The 6,000-nt window shown below is 44.0% G+C and overlaps 1 long non-coding RNA gene across 2 annotated transcripts in view; it reads left to right on the plus strand.

The window, feature by feature from the left end:
* Positions 1–6,000, plus strand: part of LOC114486645 (uncharacterized) — a 126,803-nt gene that overhangs the window by 39,727 nt on the left and 81,076 nt on the right. The gene's annotated exons all lie outside the window — the stretch shown is intronic.

Genomic DNA, 6,000 nt, shown 5'->3' on the forward strand with positions numbered 1-6,000 from the left:
GGGCAAGGAATGAGGCCCAAGAATGTTTGGTATAGCACATTGTAGAGCAGTGATTCTGGCTTGCAGACAGGGTTGGGAGCTTGTCCTCCAGCGTATACACATGGAGGTGGATTTCCCGGGCTGTCCAGGTGGTAGGATCCAGTGCGTTATTGACTTGCTTCAGTGTTGCCAATTGCCCACCAAAGGAATTACATCAACTCTGACGTTCCCCTGAACACACAGTAATTCCACGCATTTGGGATGGACGTGCATGCCTTCGTGAGATTTTGTAATTCTCTGGCTCACAGTGAGGTCAGGCTCTTTTCTGGACATTGTCCGTTTGGGTTTGCTCTTCAAAAACTGCATTCCATATAATTTGCCCACTTTTAAATGTCTTGAGGATTTTTAAAATTATGAATTTGTTGCTTTAAAAAATACATATCCAGATACAATCCATGTCAGTAAATTGAAGTTGCATAAGCTGTGTTCTTGTCTGTGTCTTGATTTTTACCTCATTTGTGGTGTCTTTCCCTGTGCAAAATAAAAGGAAATAATGTCAAATTTTCAGTGTCTTTATGAGGTTTTGAAAAATGATTTACATAGTGCTAGTCTGAGGAATAGTGTAAAGCACACACACCTGTGCAAAACACACCCCTGTCGAGACACAGAACATTCCACCACCCCAGAAAGTTCCCTCGTGCACCTGCCCAGTTGGTCTCTTCCTACCCCACCCAGCCCTCCCCGCGAGCCTGCCGTTCTCAATTCTTTCACTGTGGATTAGCTTCGCCTGTTCTAAAACATTCTATAAATGTAATTTTACAGAGTGTTCTCTTTGGCGTTTGGCTTCTTTCACTCGAGGGTAGTGTTCTCGAGACGCGTGCATGGTAGGGTGTGTATAAATAGCTCAGTCCTTGTACTGCTGAGGGCGTTCCTTGCATAAATAGACAGTTTGTTGGTCTCTCCTCCTGCGGATGGACCTTAGATGCTCTCCAGCGTTGGGCTCTGATGAGTAAAGCTTGCGTGAGCAAGTCTTTGTGTGGACATACATTTTTATTTCTGTCGGGTGAGTACTCAGGAATGGAATTGCCGGATCACGGTGTGTGTCTACCTATGAGAAACTGCCAAACTGTTTTTGCGAGTAGCACACCCTACACACCCCGTCAACAGTGTGAGAGTTCTGGTCGCTCCACGGTCGCGGCCGCATTGGGGCATTTCAGTCATTCCGGGGAGTGTTGAGTGGTCTCTCTCTGGGGTTTAAACTTGCCGTTCTCTAGTGAATAAGGATGGTAAGGACTTTCTCTTGGCCATGTCGGTATCTTTCTCTGTGGAGTGTCTGACCAAGCCCTCCGTTCCTTTCCTTTTTCTTAAGATAAATGGATGTTCTTATATAGTATTGTAAGGCAAGGACTGACCACATGTATGCATTGCGATTATTTTCTATTTGGTGTCTTCATTTTTCCTTTTCTTAAAGGTATCTTTTGATGAAGAGAAGTTTGTTTTTTGTTTTTTTAATTTTGAAAAGCCTAATTTATTACCTTTTCCTTTATGATGAATGCATTCTGTGTCCTGTCTGAGAAGTCTTTGGCCACCTAGTATCACACAACATGTTTTTGTTTTATTCCAGAAGTTTTCTCTAACATCAGATTTTAGGTTTTGGTGTCTGATGCGTTCAGATTTACTGGTTTTCCACGTAGATATCCCGTTGTTTCATAACCAGTTTGGGGAATTTATTATTTTTTTTAAGTGGCCTACAATTGGTTCACTTCAAACCCTGTCTCGTCTCCTGCTTTCTGTGGGTGGCAGTCCCAACTCAGATCAAGTTTCAGAGCCTGTGCTGGGCACTTCGAGTCTGCCTGACTCATGCGTCCCTTAGAGGGTAGTCTGGGATTCCAGAAGGGGTCGATATCCTGGTTAAGGTCCCAGAGCCTTTGCTCTGGTTGGGTCTGCTCCGTGCTTGCACAGTTCAGGAGTAAGATAAGACCGAGACTTCAGGTGGTTCATACACAGAACAGGGGATGCCTTTCCCAGCTCTCCTCTCTGTGGAAATGGGTCACCATATTGGGTCACCAGGGAAAATACAGGATGCCCAGTTCAGATACACAGTGAATAATGTTTTAGTGTAGAACATGCAACACACTTAAATCAAAGACGTATTGCTTATCTCAACTTTTAACTTTACTAGGATTCCTGTATTTTCACTTCGTTAAGGCTGCCAAGCATACGGCACACTCTGTGGCTCCCAGACACCCCTGTACCTGATTCCTCTGGCCCGAAACAAAGACGGGTTTTTATCAGAGTTTTAGCCTCCCTGCCCCCCCGCCCGTTCGGTGTGGTTCTGTGTGACTTGGGGCCGCCTTTGGGGTGAAGCACAGAGAGATAAAAGAGAGGAAGTGGGAACCGGTGTTCGCCAGCACTCCACGGGCCACAGGAGTTTCTTTACCTTCTTTCTCTGGAGAAAAGAGATGGGCTGGGTCTCCCTGTGGGAGGGATCTGAGCTGGCTGCCCCGGGAGCTGGCGCCACAGCAGTGCAGCTGTCCCGTGTGGGTCAGGTAGGAGAGAGAGGGGAGAAACCAGAGCGCGGAGGAGCGTGGGTGCCCTCCTTCCCCACTCTCGGCACACGGGAGCCCCTTCCTCCGGGTCTTCGGCTGGGCACGCGGGCTCCGTCCTGCAGTTACGCTGTGTGCGCTCAGCGCTCGGTTCCGGACCCGTCAGCCTTCTGGTCTAAGCCAGGAAACCAAGAAGGACAAAATGGGAAACTCAGGCCTGTTGTGGGAACGTACTCAAGCTTTTATTTTAGTCCCTCACGTGCCTGTTTTTTTTTTTTGCTTCTTAGCTCAAGTCATAGTTGGGGGATTTTGTCCAGAGACTTTAGCCGTATTCGGTGGAAGAAGGAGGTTGTGATTAGCTGACTCCATCTTGGCCCCCATTATTGTATTTTGAAAAATCTCTCCCTTCCTCCATAAAATTACTGATATTTTGGCCTGGTTTCGTTTCACAATATGTACAGTGTGTGTGGGTCTCTTTCCGAACACCCATTTTTATTCCCTTGACCCATGTGTGTGTCCTTTCCCTACCGCCATGCAGACCTGGTCTCAGTCTCGACTACTCTGGCTTCAGAATAGCTATGGAAAGCAAGTAATGTGGGTCCTCCAGATTTGTTTCTCAAAGTTATTTTGGCTATTCTGGGTCCTTTGCAACTTTTTACAAATTTTGAGAATTGCTTGTCAGCAAAGCTTGCTGGAAATATAATTAGAACTGCATTCCATCTATAGGTAATCTGAAGAGAATTGAGATCTTAACGATGTTGAGTCTTCTAATCCATGAGCATGATTTCTCTTTTCATTTATCTAAATCCACTTTAATTCCCTCTCAGCAATGTTTTGTTATTTTCGGGTAGAGGTTTGGCTCCCCTTTTGAATTTATCCCCATTATTCTATGTTTTACGATGTTATTGTGGATGGCATTTTGGTACTTAAAATTCCATTTGTGACTATTGTATAAAAATAGAACTAACCTTTGTATTATCGAGCTTTGATTCTGTATCCACACTAAATTCACTAATTAGGGTGAATAATTGTTTTCTATACTTTAGCATTTTCTACATACAAAATCGTGTTTCTGCAGTGATAGACGCTTACCTCTACCTTCGTAATATTCTTAACCTTAAATAATACAATTTATTGTATTACTGTACTAAGTATGATCTCTAATATAATATCAAATAAAAATGAGAGTGAATAGTCTTTCTTTCTTGATCCTTGTCTTAGTGCAAAGTTTTAGTGGAAAGTATTTGGTCTTTCACCATCAGACTCCATAATCACATCTAGGTCTTGAACTGATCAAAAGGCATCTACTAAAATTACCTTATTTTCTCTTTTAAATTATTAATACAACAGGTTACGTTGGTTGGTTTTTTAAAAATATTTATTTATCTTATTTTGGGGGGGCTGTGTCAGGTGTTAGTTGCAGCACGCGGGATCTTCGTTGAGGCATGTGGGATCTTTCATTGTGGCATGGGCTTCTCTCTAGTTGTGGCGTGCAGGTTTTCTCTCTCTAGTTGTGGTGCGCATGCTCCAGGGTGCGTGGGCTCTGTAGTTTGCAGCATGCAGGCTCTCTCGTTGAGGCGCACGGGCTCAGTAGTTGCGGCGCGCGGGCTTAGTTGTCCCGAGGCATGTGGGATCTTAGTCCCCCGACCACGGATTGAACCTGCGTCCCCTGCATTGGAAGGTGGATTCTTTACCATTGGACCACCAGGGAAGTCCCAACGTTGGTTGGTTTTTGTAAGGCTAATCCAGCCTTGCATTTGTGGAAGATCTCACTTGGCCATAATATATTATCTTCTATTCCTGATTATTGCTGGATTTGATTTTGCTAAGGACTGTTGTGTTTTTTTATTTTTTCATACACTCTTCTTATCTGGTTTTGGTATTGGGCTTATTCTGGCTTTATTAAATCATATGTTTAGTGTCTTCTCTTCCTCCATTTTCTGAAGGAGTTTGTAAGTTTCATATTGTTCCTTCCTTTCATGTTTCTTAGAATTCATCAATAGATCTATTTGGTATCAAATTTTGTTTGGAGGGAGGTTTTCTTTACAAATTCAATTTCAGGGCTGTTCTGATTTTGTTTCTGTTATGTCTCTTTCTGGCAAATTCTTTTAATGTCGATTTTATCTAGGTGTTTAAATTTATTGCCCTGAATTTTTTCACAGCATCTCCTTAACGTCATGTAATAAGTTCAGTGATGTCCCTTATTAATACTGGCGGTCGCTGCCTTTGTCCACCCCATTCTCCCTCCTTCACGTCTCCCCTGCTCCCCACGCCACCCCCCATGTTGGATCAGGTGTGTGCATTCTATTGATCTTTTTCAATGTGCCATATTTTAGGTTGGTTAGTATTTGCTCGTATTTATTTTCTATTTCAATGGTTCCAATGTTATCTTTGATTTTTTTCTTCATTTTAACTTAATTTGGGTTTAATCTGCTATCCTTTTTCTAGCTTAAGTAGAAGGTCAGTTTGTTGATTTTTTGTTTTTGTTTTCAGTTTTTAGTTTTTTAATTTATTTTATTTATTTATTTTTGGCTTCATTGGGTCTTTGTTGCTGCACACGGGCTTTCTCTAGTTGCGGAGAGTTCACGGTGTGCGGGCTTCTCGTTGCGGTGGCTTGTCCTTGTGGAGCACGGGCTCTAGGCGTGCGGGCTTCAGTAGTTGTGGCACGTGGGCTCAGTAGTTGTGGCTCGCGGGCTCTAGAGCACAAGCTCAGTAGTTGTGGCGCATGGGCTTAGTTGCTCTGCGGCATGTGGGATCTTCCCGGACCAGGGCTTGAGCCCTTCTCCCCTGCATTGGCAGGTGGATTCTTAACCGCTGCGCCACCAAGGAAGCCAAGTTTGTTGATTTTAAACCTTTCTTCTTGTGTGAGTGTTTAGATCTCTACATTTTCCTATAAGCATTCTTTAGCTGCATCCCACAAATTTTGATGTGTTGAGTTCTCTTTATCATTCAGTTTTAAAGGTTTTCTAATTGCTGTTGTCATTTCTTTTTTGTCCCATGGGTTCTTAGGAGCATGTTGTTGAATTTCCAAACATATTGGAATTTCTTAGACACTCTTTTTTTTTTTTTTTTTTTTTTTTGTGGTATGCGGGCCTCCCTCTGTTGTGGCCTCTTCCGTTGCGAAGCACAGGCTCCGGACGCGCAGGATCGGCAGCCATGGCTCACGGGCCCAGCCGCTCCATGGCATGTGGGATCCTCCCGGACTGGGGCGCGAACCCGGTTCCCCTGCATCGGCAGGTGGACGTGCAACCACCGCGCCACCAGGGAAGCCCCTAGACACTCTTGCTATTGATTTTTTTTAACATCTTTCTTGGAGTATAATTGCTTTACAATGGTGTGTTAGTTTCTGCTGTATAACAAAGTGAATCAGCTATATGTGTACATATATCCCCATATCTCCTCCCTTTTGCATCTCCCTCCCACCCTCCCTATCCCACTCCTCTAGGTGGTCACAAAGCACCGAGCTGATCTCCCT

This window comes from Physeter macrocephalus, chromosome 7 (assembly GCF_002837175.3).
Source record: "Physeter macrocephalus isolate SW-GA chromosome 7, ASM283717v5, whole genome shotgun sequence".
Lineage (NCBI taxonomy): Eukaryota > Metazoa > Chordata > Mammalia > Artiodactyla > Physeteridae > Physeter > Physeter macrocephalus.